Genomic DNA, 16,585 nt, shown 5'->3' on the forward strand with positions numbered 1-16,585 from the left:
GAACTCGGGGGAACGAAACAGAATCGCTGATGGAGGGAAGAGATTCTCATTTACCGCCCCGGTGGTAAACTCCCACTTGGCGCTGGAGGCGCAAGGAGCCGCTCCCGCGGCCGAAACATGCCCTGCAGCCACGGCTCCGCCGCCGGACGGCCCGGGCGCGGGAGCGCGGGGGGCGTGGCCGTGCGCAGGGGGCAGGCGGCGGGCGGGGCGGCGGGCAGCACCATGCGGCCGCGGCTGCCTGCCTTCTGGCTCCGGCTCTGCGCGGCGGCAGCGGCGGCGGCGGCTTCCGCGGGGCGGCCGAGGGGAGGCGAGCCGCCGCCGCTGCCCTCCGCATGGAGCCGCGGCCGCCCGGCGCCACCGCCGCCGCGCTGCCGGGGGGGTCAGCGGCGCCGGCGGCGGTGGGCGGCGGCGGCGGGGCATCCTGCGGGGGATGTGGTGAGTGACGGCAGCGCCGCGGTGTGTACGCGTGTGCGCGCGTGTGTGCGCGCCCCGGTGGGGCAGCGCGCCGGCAGGTAGCCTCGCCCGCGGCGGCGGGTCCCGGCCCCGAGCGGCCTCGCCGGGCTCCCCGAGAAAGCGGCCGCCCGCCCGGCTGTCCGCGGTGCGCTGTCCGCGGTGCTGAGCGCGGCGGCTTCGCGGTGGGTCTGACGGCACGCCGGGAGCCGCGAAGGGGCGCGCGAAAGAAGGGTGTTCTTCCCTGACTTCTGCCTGGCGGTGTGGTACCAATGCTGTCTCGAAGGGTGCAGGATGGTTGCAATAGGCGGCATGAAAATATCTGGCACACAAGGCTGGCGATCCGGTCATCGTAGAAAGCAGATGAGACCTTGAGTAATCATCTAGAATATAGGGTGACACAAACACAACTTAGGGTTGCTGGCCAGAATGGGCTAGGGTTTTCAGTTTGCATATCTAGACAACATCTGCTCAACATCTGCTTGCAACAAACAAAATAAAGTAGCTCCATGACACCATGCAGCTTTGCAAATGAAAACATAGAGTCTGGTTTTGCTGTGCTAATGCTTAAATAATTTGAGGTCAGCTGAAGCTTAGCTATGTTATTCTTACATTTTATCAGTCTTAAGTCATATTGTGACTCACATTGATTCTTGGGGAACAATAGGTCCTTACTCCAAGGAGTAAATCCATTTCTTACAGTGGAGACTCCTCTGAATGTAAAAGGTGTAGTAACTATACACTTCTTTTCAAGCCTTTCCTTCTTGCAATGTTCAGCTTCTTTTTCCTGCAGCAGCTAAACATTCTCCTCCTTTGTTATTTTGCAGCATTTCTTATAACAAATTTTCTTCATATGCAAAAATAATGAGCTGTACTGTTGCATTTTTGGTATTGTACTTACCTTTGAATCTCAAAAAAAAAATCTTTCTCTGTCTTTGTGTGTGTGTGTGTGTGTAGGTGCAAGGAAGCTGTGCTTTTGTATTAGGTTATTCACAGGTCTTAGCTCCTAGAGACTCAGTTGGACTTCATAGGAACTGAACTCTGCAAGCATTTTGCTGTAAGTGCGTGGCACTTGGAAGAATATTTTTTCTAAACTTGAAAGAAATTTGCTGGTTTAAAAGGTAATCAGTGCTATTTACCATAGGCATTACCAGACAAAGGGTGAGGGGTCAAACTGTGTGATTATGAGGCTCTTGTATAATCAGACACGTTAGCCATGGGCAAGGATGATTCCTCAGCTACACAGAGGCTGGCAATGTGTATTTCTAAAGGTGAAGGTTCTGTATACAGAATTAAAGCTACCTAAATGGGACTCAGTGAAAATCTTGGATTTGGGAGAGTCACAGCTAGTAGAATCTAGACTCACTTCAATACCTACCCAAACTCCTTTGTGGGTTACTGAGATCTGTATTTCACTTGCTGGTGTGTCTCAACTTGGAAGTCAAATGTCATGCTTGTTGACTTTTTATTTTCTGAGATGAGAACAGGTCAACTTGCTTGAGTTTATTTTGAAGAAGATGTTGCCCACTGAGGTCTTAGTTGCTTCTCTTGAGACTAGAACAGAAAAAAAGAGCAATTCAAGAAAGTCACGAGCTGCCTTACATTCATAACTTTTATTTCCTGTTTTCTCTGTTAGTGTAAGTGCTTCTGCTGGCTTTAAACAGACCTCACTGTCAACATAAATTTTCTCCACTGTTTTGAAGGCAGAGCTGTCATTCATGAAGGCTTAGGTTAGCAGGTGTTCTACTGGCATGATTAATTATGTGAGTAATCCTAGGGGCTTCCATGCTGGACTGCTCATATGACTAATGAGAAGAAATATACAACATCTATGTAGAAAGCCACAGAAGCAGATCAGCTGGAAGACAGAGCCTCAGCAGAGATCATCTTTTGGCATTCAGCTGGCTTTCCATATGTCTGTGTAGAAGACAAACTGGGGCACTCAACCTAAGGCTACCCATTGCTCATGTTGGACCCTTGTGTCCTATAAATTCTGCAGAGCTATAAAATGCTTCCCACACTACAGCTGCAGAAAGACCAGGAGAGCACTGGCCCACAGCTGGCAGGAGTGGGCTCTGATATAAATAGCTGTGTACTTGTTCAGTTATGTTTGCTGTGCAGACCAGATGTTCTTATTTCAAGTACCCTGTCCCCTCTTGCAATGTGTGTTGCTGTCTACAGATGGCTGTTATAATAGGCAGAAGTTAAGTATCCACTGTATTTGAATGGGCCAGCTTTGAAATCATGGGTGCTTGTTTCTTAGGTAGCTGTTTCCTTACACAGCTGAAGATATGACCAGTTGGCAAGCCAGGGTATGTGTGTGTTATGTGTGCTGACCACAGGCAGGCACTTTAACTGGTTATTAATTTCTTGAGATTGCCACAAAGCAATATCATGATACCAGTAACAGCTTAATTGTATTTATGTAGGCACAAATGTGTTTTGCAAAAACATGTTTGTACTAATGAAAATTTGTTTAAATATATTCACCAGGGTGCCTAAAATCCATTTAATCTAATAAGAATTTAAATTTTGTATTTAAATATTATACTTATGATATGCAGAACATGTGAAAAGTATTTTTCATGCCTATTCCTCAAGTCAAACTGCCTGTGGTTGCTTAAGGGATAAATGTAAGCAACATAAAAATGCATTTGAAGATCTGAGTTAAAAATAGTTGACTTGCTGTTTGCCTGTACTAATGAATCTAGCTTTGTGTTTATTCAGTAGCTTGCATGCAGGCAACACTGGAGGATGTTACAGGCCTCCTCTGCAGCAATTCACCCCTTGGATTTGTGTGGTAGATCATTTTGGTTTGGTTAGCAGCCCTGTTTATAGAGTCATGTTTCTCTCTGACGTACAGATGTTTCTAATCAAGTGGATAGGGAAGAATTAAGAAAGTTTATTCCAAACTTTAAACATGTTGTCAGCTCACTCGTTGAGTAGTGACATGATTTCCCTGCCACTTTCAGAACTGTGCTGAAATTCAGGGGAAGGAACAAACCTGAAACCTCTTAAATACATGACTCCTTCGTATTTATGGTTTGTAGCTTTTCCCAGCACTACTGAAAATAAGCTCCATCAATAGCTCATTTTCAATTATTTTATCTATAAACATCAATTTGAGGCTAGCTAAGATTGATTAAGGTATATCTTGAAAAGAAAAAAATGTGCCAATATCTGGAAATACTTGTTTAGAGTACATGTGCTCGCATGTTTTGTTAAATTGAAGCTGTATAGGCTGAATGTATTTCTCTTTCTCATAAACACAGATTTAAAGCTGCATAAATCCTATGTTTAGAGCATGATATAAGCAGGAACAGATTTTATATATTCGTATGAGTTCAATATATATATTTATGTGAAATCTGTCCAGGTAAGGCTGGCATATGCAGTGTGGAGGCATGACTGATACATCTTCAGAATACTCTGTTATTTTCCATGTTTACAAGAGGATTCTGATTTTGTAATCTGAAAGCAATCCACCTAAATTAGGAATCTCTGAAATTATTTCTTTGTGTTTCTTGCGTAGTACTTCTCGTTGAGATAAGCGCACTGCTGAAGGTCTGGACATCGATCCTGATTGAGCACCCTGCCTGGGTGGCTCTTTTGGGATTTCATCTGTGTTGCTGTCACAACAGCTGCTTGAACTGTGGGGATTTTCTCTTTTTTCTTTTCGCTTGCAGGGATTTAGCTGCCTGTCACTAGCTCTGTCTGCCAAGTCAGAGGATAATGCTCCTACCTGGCTTCTGCAGGCTGGATTTTGCAGCCTTCCCAGTTTGCCCATCAGTCATTCTTTTTATAAGAATGAGAGACTCATCCTAACAGCCAAATTTTTGAGACTCCAAAGAGCTCCTTCAAAGTGCAATGTTCACCCTTCCTGCTTGCCTGGGGTCCAATCCTCTGCCCTTGAAGCAGATGGGAGTTTTGATATTGCCTCTGGTGCCTGTAGAGTCTATGCTGTGACAGGGACCTTACCTCAACAGGAGGGTGCAACTTCCCCCCACCTCACACACACCCCCTAATTTACTAGTGTTTCAATTTATATGCTAGAAATAACTGGGTTGCACGACCTTCCCTTCTCCATGCACACACACACTTCTATTATGTATGGCTTGACTGGGTCGACTCATGTGAGGAAGGTGAGCTGAACTTGTCTCTGTTATTCTCATATGCCAGTCTCACTGGTCAGGTGCTTCCACGTGCGTTGCCAGCAGCAGTAACTATTGCGAGTTTGGATAGCTTTCTTCCACAATAGTATTGGTGATTAATCACATCAGAATATCTGCTGTGCAAGATGCAATTTATAATACAACTAAATTATGAAATGGGATGGTTTAAGTCTTTGTAGGTGAAAAAAATCAAGAAACATGGATTAAATAATTATTTTCAGACAACGTGGACACCATTCTCCCCATCTATGTATGTAGACGTGTGTGTATCTATAATTTGCATAGAGGTAGCATTCTAGTTCTTATTAGTAATGTGTTTTGATTGCATTCTGGTAGCAGTTGTAATTGTTTATTTAATTGCAAGCATTTCTTTGTCCAAAAAGATATCTCTCTTCTATGATTGTGTAATGGTCTGGAATAGCATTAGGTATAGTTCCGCTTTCATGCCAAGATCATCTTCAGCAACAAGGATGCATATCTAAATAGAATGCATCATGGTCATTACCTTAATAAAATGTGAGTCATGCACACCAGCTCTTTCATTCTTAAAATAGTTCAGTAAATTGGTATATCAGTTTATCAATAGGTAGAGCACATTGTGGAAGAAAAATCTGTTGCTGTATAGACAAATAGCCTCCAGCATCTTCCCTGAAGCTCTGTGCTTGATTTAGCACTTTATGCATGAGCTCACTAATGATCCTTTTAAGCACACTTGTGCAATGTATATCTTCACCAAGTTTTAACTAAAACTGTAAGTGTTCAACTATCTTAAAGTCACTTCTGACTTAACAAAGTTTTAGATTTGAAATGAGAGTGTTAACTAAATATACCATTTTGTTCTGGAGGGCACACAAAAAACCTGACTGCTTTATAGCTTACTCTGTGCTTAATGGTCCTGTAGCTATTGAGAAAAGATAGTGACTGATACCACAAATTGCTCCAAAACCAGTATCCAGGCTAAGGTCTCTGAGCAGCAATCTGTGACTCAGAAAAACTTTAATATGCTATCTTGAAAAAAATATTAATGTGCTGGGGAAATAAAACAGAATGTTGAAACTGTACAAGCTGTCAGCCCCACATCATGCGTATCTATGCAGGAGATCGTCAGCAGGTGAATGAAAAGGAATTTGCGATGTATTGCATCTGTGGGATGCTATGGTACTTCTGTGTTTCAAAGGGATTTTCTCACTTGCAGGGAAGCAGCATTCACTTCAAGGATGCATAAGGAACGTATGAAAATGTCAAACTCTGACAAAGACATGCTGCTTGCTTTTCTGCACACACTGGGCCTCTCAGGCATTTAGCCAAGCTAAATTCCTGACAAAATAAAAACCTGAAAATGTCAGTGTAAATTACTCTGTATATTTTCTACAAAATATTTTCTATATTTCAAAAATATTTCCCTAATACTGAAGTCCTAATCTCTGCATGGTACTGTACCTCTTTTTTTGTCATGCTACCAAGTCTTTCGTGGCAACAATCAAAATTCATTTATAATCCACCTGCTTTCTGACAAGAACAGTTGTCGATTTTTTAGCGGTTATCTGTATATATGTTTTGCACTTTCTTTGTGTGGAAGAGCATTTGGTAGCTGATCAGAGAACGGGAATCTGATTCATAACAGGTGGATAGGAACTCAATTAGATTTTGGTACAGCTGTCCAAAATATTCAGTCTTTCATGTGGGGGCAGGCTACACACATGATGACTTCATTCTTCTTTCTTCTCAGCTTTCATGTTTGCCAGTTCATTGTACAAAACCAATGGAGAACAGTTAATTCTACTGTACTCCTCCTCTATTGGAAGATGTATAACAATTGGAAACATATCAACCCCAGATAGCAAATACATTTTGATTCCTTCCATTGGTGAACATAATCTGCCGTCAAACACATTCTCACAGAATCAGCTGGCAGTTAGAATTTTTCAGGGACTGTTTTTTAAAAACAGTGTTTATGTTTATAGTGATTTCTTTTTTTTTTGGTTAATTATTTTGAAGTGTAGAGTTTTGTGACCAGCTGCTCTCAAGCATTGGTGCTTAGGAAGCCAATACTTCATATTCTGGGAACAAATGATAAGTATAAAATAGACCTTGTGATTCCCACAGGGTATCTTACTGGCACATGTTGCTTTCTTCATCCTAGAGGCAGGTGGCTTCTTCCAATTTGTGCATGAAAGTGAAGCATTTGCAATTTCTGCAGTTTCTGCATTACTGCCACCTTTTGCCAGTGTTTTTGAGTTGGAGGAGAGTAGATTGTGTGGAGAAGGATTGTACTGTTGAATTGGCATTGTTTCACAATGAGTTTTAATTTTGCTGTTGGTGGGAAAACAATATGGGTATCACATTATTACTAGTTTTCAGCAAATGCTTTCCTGGCGACTGTGGAGATTAGTGCTTCAGTGGCTGTTGTTTGACCGGCAGTGCTGAAATCAAAAGCTTTGGCACAGCTGCTTCAGCCAGCAGTGAGGCAGAGCCCTTGGGGACCTTTAGCAGGATCTGGTCTCCCTGCATCACTGCCCAGGAGCAGAAGTATATGAACACTTTGTCATTTATTTATTACAGCTGTTTGTTGCCAGTGGTCCCCTGCAGGTCACATATGTTTAAACTTAATCAGATGGAAATCATGCCCTTTCTTTTGCTTCTTACTTAAGTGTGGTGTTGAGCCCTACACGTGGTTACAGAAGCCTTGGGTGCCACAGTAGCTGATTGTGCGACATTACCTGCAGCTGGGTACTTTGTTCCCTTGTATGACAGTTGAAGTGATAAAAGAGACTGAATTTCCAGTGGTTCCATGGTAATAATGTATAGCTCTCTTGTCTCCTGGTACCAGGATGCTTATAACATAAGAACACAAAACTTTTGAGTGTTCTGATAAGAATGCAAAATGACATCTGGCTTACCTGAATCTTGAACCTTGTTATTTTCTTTTTTTTTTTTTTTTTAATTCCCCCCAGCCCGTCTTCACATCATTCTTAGTTCTAATGACACACTCATTCTCTGGAGGGGGGAGATGTTTTTGTCAGATTCTTATCTTTCACTGCAATCTGCTGTATGCTTACCTGGGAAAGGGGTTGAGTCACCATCACTGGAAGTATTTAAAATACGTATAGATGTGGTGCTTAGGCACATGGTTTAGTGGTGGACGTGGCAGTGTTAGGTTTATGGTTGGACTTTACGATCTGAAAGGTCTTTTCCAACCTAAATGATTCTATGATTCTAAGTTGTAACTCGTGTTTTCTACTAGATGCGTTGATCGTGCTGTGTCAGAAACCTGCAGGACCATGAGTAAGTTGAACAAAATCAGTTATCTGATAGGTTTTTGGAAGTATCGCAAATTCTGATTTATATTAGAGTGCATTTCTGTCCTGAAGTCAGTGGCAAAAATTGCATTGACTTTCACCAACACGAGAGCAGCCCTTGAAGCTATTGTTGTAGTCCAGTCTAAATTGCATTGGAAAGTGCTTTGACACATTGAGATATTTCAGTGAATATCCTAAAATAATATTTCTCTCTTGACACCTAGTAAATTGCACAGCTGAAAGTTTCAGTATGTGTGTGTGCTCTAATAGGCAACACCTTTGCATCCACTTTTAAACAAGATTTTTTGGCCCTCTTCATGCACATTTCAACACGTATCCTTCTAAAGAGTAGTAGTGCTTTAATAGAGTAACCAAGATGAAGTATTAATGAAATGCAGATTTTCTTTAGTAGAGATCTGATACCTTCCTATTAACAGTGAACTAAAGATTGCAGTGGAAATTAGTACATAGTGAAATTACTGTAATTGATGAGCAAATATTTTTGAGATTCCTTTTATTATACAGTTTGAAACAAAGAAGCAAAGAAAAAAAACACAGTAAAGTTTATTTAGGGAGTATTTTCTAGGTGGAGAGAAGAATTTTGACATGGCTGAAGTTGTAAACTCTCAGATGATTCATATTTTTTTCAAAAAACACAATTAGATAAGAAAAGTAATGCCTTTCCAAGAGGTGGTTGGCTATTTTGCTGAAGATTAAGGCACAGGTATCAAGCTGATAAGTACATATTTCAAAAGATTCTGTGGCCAAATTGAAGTAGGCATCAATCTTAGCAAAAATATCAACATTTGAGAACAAAGAGATCTTAAACACACAATGTAGAAGAAAATAGTAGCTTTTCCAGGTGTCTTTTCCAAACATTTTTGCTGGGAACTTCAAAACTTCTGAATGGGTATGGATATCTGTGCATTTGAATCTTTTCAGTTTGTCCATTTTCCTGCTAAGAAGTTGTAGGAGAAATAGAGTGAGTGATTCCTAGGTGTCTTTGAAAATCTGTACACTTTTTTTGCTGAAGGAATGAAAACCAGTAATGGTTTTCAGGTCCACTGGTTGGGCAGCATGAAGTTATTAGGAGCATCTTGACTTTCAGGTAATTTATTGCTACAACACATTGTATGATCGAGATAGGTTTCTGGTGAATAACTGGTATTGGATTTGTGACATTCTCTCCAGCAAGACTTGCTGTGTCACAGAGGACATCATTGGAGACAGATAACACTTCTTACCCATCCCTCAGTGATTGTGGATATACCTGCAATAGCACCAGAAACCACACAAAACCTAAAAGGGTGTCCTAGCAAGTCTTTTTTCCTGATATGTAGAAAAAACACGCAGTGGCTTGATTGATGCTGTGGAGTTGAGTATCTTTGTTCAGCTGGAGTGAGTTTTTGTCCAATTGTGGTAAATGAGGGTTTTGTCACTGGCTTGGAACCAGATTTTCAGTCCTTTAAATTACTTGCATTTTTCTTTTGGCAGGGTGGGTTATTCTGCTATGTCTGTGAAAATGTCTTACTTTATTGGCAAGTTATGAACATCAAGAGAAACATTCAGTTAGGTTTGCATTCAGAGATGTTTACAGAAGATTAATAGCAATGTAGCCAAGGGAATAGAAGTAGTCAATTTACAAATGCAAATTTAATTTCAACCTTCAGGTTTTTAACTGTAACTGACCATGCTTTTCATTTTCAATTCTGACCTCTTTCCATATATAATTTCTGTTCTAGGAGGCTAATTTTGTACTTGCTTCTGAAAATGTTGTCCAGTGAATATGATGAATAATCTCAATGCATGTGCAGGCAGGATCAATAGTTTTGCTCCTGCTGGTGATTTACCACTAATGTTTCTGATGAGATCCACCAACTTCAAGATTTAAATACATATGGAAAGCTATATTGATGGTCTAACGCTGTCTTAACTGCATATACTTTCCTAACTATGGGTCCCAGGAAACCTCTCAGATGAAAAAATCTGGTGTAATCTTTTAATCTCATGGTTACTGGTAGCTAAGAAGTTTCTTCCATACCTCAGACTTTCCACTGATTTTGAAATTGACATGAAATGATAGTTACTCATAGTAAACATTTATAAAAGAAAAAAGAGATTGATAAAAAACCCCTTAAAAAACCCCTTTTATTGTTCAGAGACATTTCTGTTTCTGCATCTCTCAAGAAGTTCAATATTTGTGTTAAAAATGCAGAATAACTATTGCCTGCTGTATTGTGATATTGATTTCACAAATCCATTTTAAATTAATCTATCTAACTTTTCGACATTACTCTGGGCCTATGAAGGCTCTCCTGACCATGCTCCAATGTGTGATCACTTTCTGTCTTTTTTAATTAAAGTTTTCTATCTTTACAGTTTCTCTCAACAAATTAGCCTGCCATAGTGGCTTGATGGCAGGTGAATTTTAAAATGATGATGGATCTCCACTACTTTTCATTTTCATTTTTTTTTCCTCATCATGGTTCTAACAGAAAGGATCATGTACCCATATTTAAGGGCATATTTCTTTTCAGATTTTTTTAATGTTGTTTTTCAATGGCAGAACATTGAAACTTTAACCAACTTTTTACTTCAAATATATATTGCGAAGTTTGTTGCATTTTGTTTTTTCTGAATGCCATATAATGTTAAGTAACCTGGCTAGCAAATAATTGCAACAATCCATGTAAAATACAGAGAACTAAGCAAAAGATGTCACAGAAAATAGTTTGGCTGTCCTGTGTTACTTAACACAGGCAAGACGTAGGCAAAACAATGCCAGTTTCATTAAATATGATGCATTGCATGAAATATTGACATATGGGTATATAAGTAGAAGAAACAGATACAGAGCTTATCTGTAGAGTTTATCTGTGGCTCCAGGTCAATATTGCAAGTTTTTATTTGCTTGTTTCTTTCAGGTTGCAATTTTCAAGTTGAATTTAGGTCAATTTTCCTGAAATGTGTTCTAGTTTCCTTTCTCACGTTTTGTGACAGGGTGTTCTCTTATGAATATATTATTTTGGTATTTTACTTAAGAAGAATAAAATATCTTAGTTTGTTCTTTTTTCTTTGCAGATAGTACCTGATTTAGTGTAGGATATTGCATTTGTTTCCTCAAATATAGGTCAGAAAGGCCTTTTGCTTTAGTAAAGCTGAAGCCTTCATTGTCCCTTAAAGTGGACAGGCTGTGGTCTGTTGGTCTTTGTTCTCTTCAACAGGGACTCTTTTTTTGAAATTACTTTGGTGATGAAGATTTGTGTGTTTACTTGTCATCTGCATTTCACTCACTGTTCACTATAAGGTCATGCTGGTGGGTGAATTAGGGGTGAGGAGCATTTACACAATGCTATCATTGTTATAATGAAATTTGAATCATGGCCCTTTGCAATTTGCCACTGTCATATTTGTCATCTTAACTCACAGCTGCATGTACAGGTACACTAGTCTGCTGCTTTTTAAAATCTTTCGCAGTTCAGTTTGTTTCAAATTGAGAGAAAAAAGGCTGTTAAGGTTTGATTGCAGGGTGACAATAAACCATGGCAGATACTTTGTTAACCCCCTCTCCCCTCACTTTTCCCCCTTTAGCCCTGCCCCTCCCCCTCGTTTTTTCGACTAAGTACGGGCGATTGGAAGGCAAAGAAGGAGCACAGAGAGAGAGGGAGTTGGGGAAAAAAAAATTAAAAAAAAGTTTTACTAATGCTACTAATAAGATAGAGAAAATAATACAAAATATACAAAACCAATCTTGAAAGCAAAGATCAGCGCTACTCCAGCAGCAGCAGAACCTGCACCCAGAAGTTCCGGGCTGCACTTTGCAGCCAACTGGAACTGGATTCAGCCTGTCACTAGGCCTCAGTTCGCAGGGACAACTCTCAAGGTCATCTCCTAATGTTGGTCATACGGAAAAGGGACGAGATCCTTGTGATCTCCCACTTTTATATGATGTATCACATGAATGGGATGGAATACTTAGTTGGTCAGTTTTAGTCACCTCCTGCTTGCCCCTCACATGGGATGTGCATCCTTATCAGTGACCTTGCATTCCACTGCTATGTCTACCAAAGCATACATCCTACTTTAGATAAGTGCACTTACTAAGAAGACTTTAGCTGAAAGGAAAATTCATTAAAAGATAAACTTGTTTTTAACAAAACCAGGACAATGACCAAAGTGCATCTAGGCAACTCACACAGAGATCATACTGGAGATGTTGATGAGAAGCTGGTGTGGTTTGAAGGTGAATGGTATTAGATTTACTTTCCTACCCATGCAGTCTCTACTACCTACATGCTGTGAAACAGAAGGTTTGAAATCAAAGTATTTTAGAAATCAACATGAAGTAGCATGCCAGGCGTTGCAGAATAAGACAGTAGGTATTTATTGGCTTGGCATTCTGAAATAGTAATATAGAAGAATCCATTAAAACATTGCAGACTGATAAGGGCAGGAAGAGATTATTGGCACAGCGGAGCCTTGGTAGGTTGAATGCAACTAAACTATATGCATTTTCACACAGTTAGATTCAAGTCATAGCTTTTGAAACAAGGACTATACCCTTTGACTGGAGAACAGGATTTGGAGTAGTCCAGAAAGTGGAAAGAAATCACAGGTCATGAACACTGACAAAATAATAGAACCTGGTCTGGTGCAGGAACTAAAAGGACATTGTTTTGAAAATCTGCTGGTATCTTGGGGCTCCTTATCTATAGACATCACGGAGTTTCTTCTTCACATGTCTAGTTTTTGTGTGAATACTAGATGATTAGGCAACAGGAGAGATTTCAGAAAAGGGCATCAAACCCAGTTGAAGGACTGGAAGCAAGAGTTGCAAGGTGTTTGGTCTACTATCTCTACAGCAAGCTAAATATGGTATAATCACTTTCTATTAGAGGAAGATATCACTTGAAGATTTAACAGCAAGACTGTACGTTCTCTGATTCTCTCGCAATTATTAGACAACCTGAGATATCTGGGACAAGGCCTAGAGGCTGGCTGTGCACGTCTTCAGAGTAGATGCTGTGTGCTATTGTAGGCACGGAATTCATGTGGCCAAAGCTTGATTAGAGTACAAGCTGGCCAGCACTGTGAAGGACAATAAAAAGGGCTTTAAAAAATATGTTAGGAGGATCAGAGATAACATTGGTCCACTGCTTGATGTGGTTGGTCATCTCACAGATAAGGAGGTACATAAAGCAGAGATATTTAATGCTTTCGTCTCCTATCTGCAACACAGATGATGGGCCCTGAGATCCCTAGAGCCCTGTGTTGAAAGACTGTGACTGGGGGGATGACAAACTCCCAGCTGACTCTGAACTTGGTTGAGTCTTGCTGCTGCAGCTGGATGCACATTAATCAATGGGGCCTGGTGGGATGCATCCCAGGGTACTTGAAAAGCTGGCTGGCTGATGTAATTGTGGAACCTCTTTCTATTATTTTTGATCACTTTTGGGAGTCTGGAGAGGTCGCAGTCAACTGAAAGCTGTCAAAGGTTGTCCCAATTTTCAAGATGGGAAAGAAGGAAGACCCTGGTTACTACAGGCCTGTCAGTCTCACTTCAGTACTTGGTAAAATTATGGAGAAGGTTATTCTGGGAGTTATTGAAAAACACTTGAAAGACAATGCAGTCATTGGTCATAGCCAGCACAGGCTCATGAGGGGAAAGTCCTGCTTAACTGAATTTCCTTTGATGACAAGGTCACTCATCTACTTGACCAATGGAAGCTGGTAGACGTGGAGGTTTTTTTTTTTTTTATTTTAGCAAAGCTGTCTGTCACAGTATCCTTCTGGACAAAATGTCCATCACACAGCTAGAGAAGTCCATAATATATGTTGGATGAACGACTGGCTGGTAGGTCAGGCCCAAAGAGTCACAGTAAATGGGTTTACATCAGGCTGGTGGCCAGTCACCAGTGGGGTTCTTCAGGGCTCAGATTTAGGGCCAGTGCTCTTCAATGTGTTTGTAAATGATCTGGATACAGGAATCAAATGTATATTAAGGAAATTTGCTGATTATACCAAACTAGGAGGAGCTGTGGACTTCCTTGAAGGTAGAGTGGCCTTATAGGGAGATCTGGGTAGACTAAAGAGCTGGGCAATCACCAGCTCTATGAATTGTAAGAAGAGAAAGTGCCAGATTCTCCGTCTGCAACAAGGTAATCCTGGTTACATGTACAAATTGGGGGACAAGATGCTGCAGAAAGAGATTTGGGGGTCTGGACTGATGGCAAGTTGAACACATGTCAACAGTGTGGTGTAGCAGCCAAAAGGGCCAACTATGTCCTGGGGTGCATGTAGCACATCATAGCTGGCTGGTTTACGTAGGTGACTGTACCAATCTACACTGCACTGGTGTGGCGCCACCTTGAGCACTGTGTGCAGTTCTGGGTGCCTCAGCATAAGAAGGACATCGAACTATTAGAGTGGATCCAGAGAATGGCAACCAAGATGGTGAAAGGTGTCAAGAGCAAGAAATAAGAGGAGCAACTAAGGTCATTTGGTTTGTTCATCTTGGAGAAGGCTCAGGGGTGACCTCATCACTGTAGCTTCCTCAATGGGGGTAGTGGAGAGGGAGGTGCTGAACTGCCTCTGGTGACCAGCTGATAGGACATGAGGAAATGGAATGAAGATGCATCAGAGGAAGTTCAGATTGGACATTAGGAGAAGGTTCTTCACTGAGAAGGTAGTTGGTCACTGGAAGAGGTTCCCCAGGGAAATGGTCACAGCACCAAGCCCGTCAGAGTTCAAGGAGGATCTGAGGGATGCTTTTGGTCATATGGTTTAGTTTTAGGTAGTCCTGTGAGGACCAGGGAGTTGGACGCAATGATATCTATGGGTCCCTTCCAACTTCAGATATTCTATGATTCTATGATTCATTCAGCTATGATCTCAAGAAAAGAGATAGACATCTCTGATGTGATCATACCATTTATTGTCTGAGATGAGACACCTGATTTTCTTTTAGCATTTTAAATTTGACAAGGTGTGTATTTTTTGTTCACTTCTCTGTCTGTGACCTACAGGCTCTGTACAGATCCTTCATGAATGGCTCTATAGAGACTAGATTGTCTTCTTATTGGAATTGTCTTCTTGTTGGAATTTCAGCTGTGTCCACAGCTGAAAAGGCTGGTTATATTTGTTTCCTGCCATTGTTGTGGGTTTGCTGTCATTAGTTTTTTCCTTCTTTATGAAACCAAATTAAACATGGAGGGCTTTGGGGGATGATGTTGGTGTGGATACCGGAGTATAAATAAGCAAAGAGAAGTTGTTATTATACTTTGAAGTTACAGCTTTTGCAAGGACATTACCACAGGTGCAAGCTGGCCCTTAAAATTAATTTGGTCTTTTCTCTTGAACTTTCAAGGTCTTTGGTGGTTTATGGACCCCTTGAAATTATGTCTGGTCAAGGGGAGTGGTACTTCGGCTTAAGTCATGAGAAGAGTCATAAGGAAGAACCAATAAAAGAATAATGTATTTTTTCAAAATGTGTAACAAGAAACTCAAATTCTTAAACAGCCTGGAGAACTCAAGCAAATAAGTTATGACAAAAAATGTCCATGAAATATTTGAAGTGTTAGTGTTCAAGACACAGGACAACAGACATGAAGTGCCTAGGAAAAGAAAACAACCCACTGAGCAGCAGTGTGTTCTAGCTGTTAGACTCAGCTAGCTGGGGACTCAACATTGAGTTACCATCCCAGGACGTGTTAAAAAGATGGGTAGATGAGGTTCCTAGGGGCACCATTTAGTGGACTTAGCAGTGTTAGGTTAATGGTTGGGCTTAATGATCTTAAAGGTCTTAAAGGTTGGGCTTAATGATCTTAAAGGTCTTTTCCAACCAAAATGACTCTATGATTCCGTATGCTATTGCATTTCTCAGCACTGTAATTCCTTCTTTTTTCCTGGGCAGGTCAGTTGTTACTATTTAGAAGAGGGCAACTAACAGTATTGCATTTATTTGTCTTTCTGAAGTGCTTGGCTAGAATAGTAAGGAACATATACTGACATAAATCTTTGTAGCAGGAAAAAACTTCTGAACTAGCCTCTGGCTACATTAGCTGTGAACTTACTCTCAGCTTCAAGGGTGACTTCTACCTTCGTATTGGAAAAAACATTGTAGTGCTGTCAGGATACCTAAAGTAGTAAGGTGGAACAAACATCCATAATTGTGAGCATAATTGTGAGTCCAGGAATTAACGTGTCCTTGTGGTACAGAGATGGCTTCATGATCTGCAGCGGTGTTGTCTAGTCATTCTAAGCAACTCTTCCCTCACCTCTCCAGTGCAGGTCTCTTGGTTTGCTGCACCTCAGACAGTTGCTCTTTTTATCTGTTATACTCGAGACCATGTGGGGAATAATATCACTTGTATACGAGGATAAGAAACTGAACTACTATTATAATGCTGGTAGTTCTCTTCACTGAGAAACTTGATTTTTTTAGTGAAACTTGCTGGGGCATCCAAAGATGAGCACCTTTGGCAATACTGTAGAGGCACCAACTCCATACGGCTGACTGTCAGATAAGGGGGTCAAATTACTTTTGGCAGGGGCTTATAAATAAGAAAAGCTTGTGTTCCCACTGAAAATACATGTGTGAGGGTATCTCATAAAAAGACAAAACAAGAAACACTCCTGATTTCTAGATAAGCAAGGAAACCTGGT

At 40.9% G+C, this 16,585-nt stretch overlaps 1 protein-coding gene across 2 annotated transcripts in view; it reads left to right on the forward strand.

The window, feature by feature from the left end:
- The first annotated feature begins 311 nt into the window (after positions 1-311).
- Positions 312-16,585, forward strand: part of NRG1 (neuregulin 1) — a 473,787-nt gene continuing 457,513 nt past the window's right edge. The window contains exon 1 of one of the 2 annotated variants that reach the window (XM_071801980.1): positions 312-435. The gene's annotated coding sequence lies outside the window, so the exon portion shown is untranslated. The remainder of the gene's footprint in view (positions 436-16,585) is intronic. The other variant, XM_071801982.1, reaches the window with a different exon arrangement.

The sequence above is a fragment of the Patagioenas fasciata genome, chromosome Z, assembly GCF_037038585.1.
Source record: "Patagioenas fasciata isolate bPatFas1 chromosome Z, bPatFas1.hap1, whole genome shotgun sequence".
Classification (NCBI taxonomy): domain Eukaryota; kingdom Metazoa; phylum Chordata; class Aves; order Columbiformes; family Columbidae; genus Patagioenas; species Patagioenas fasciata.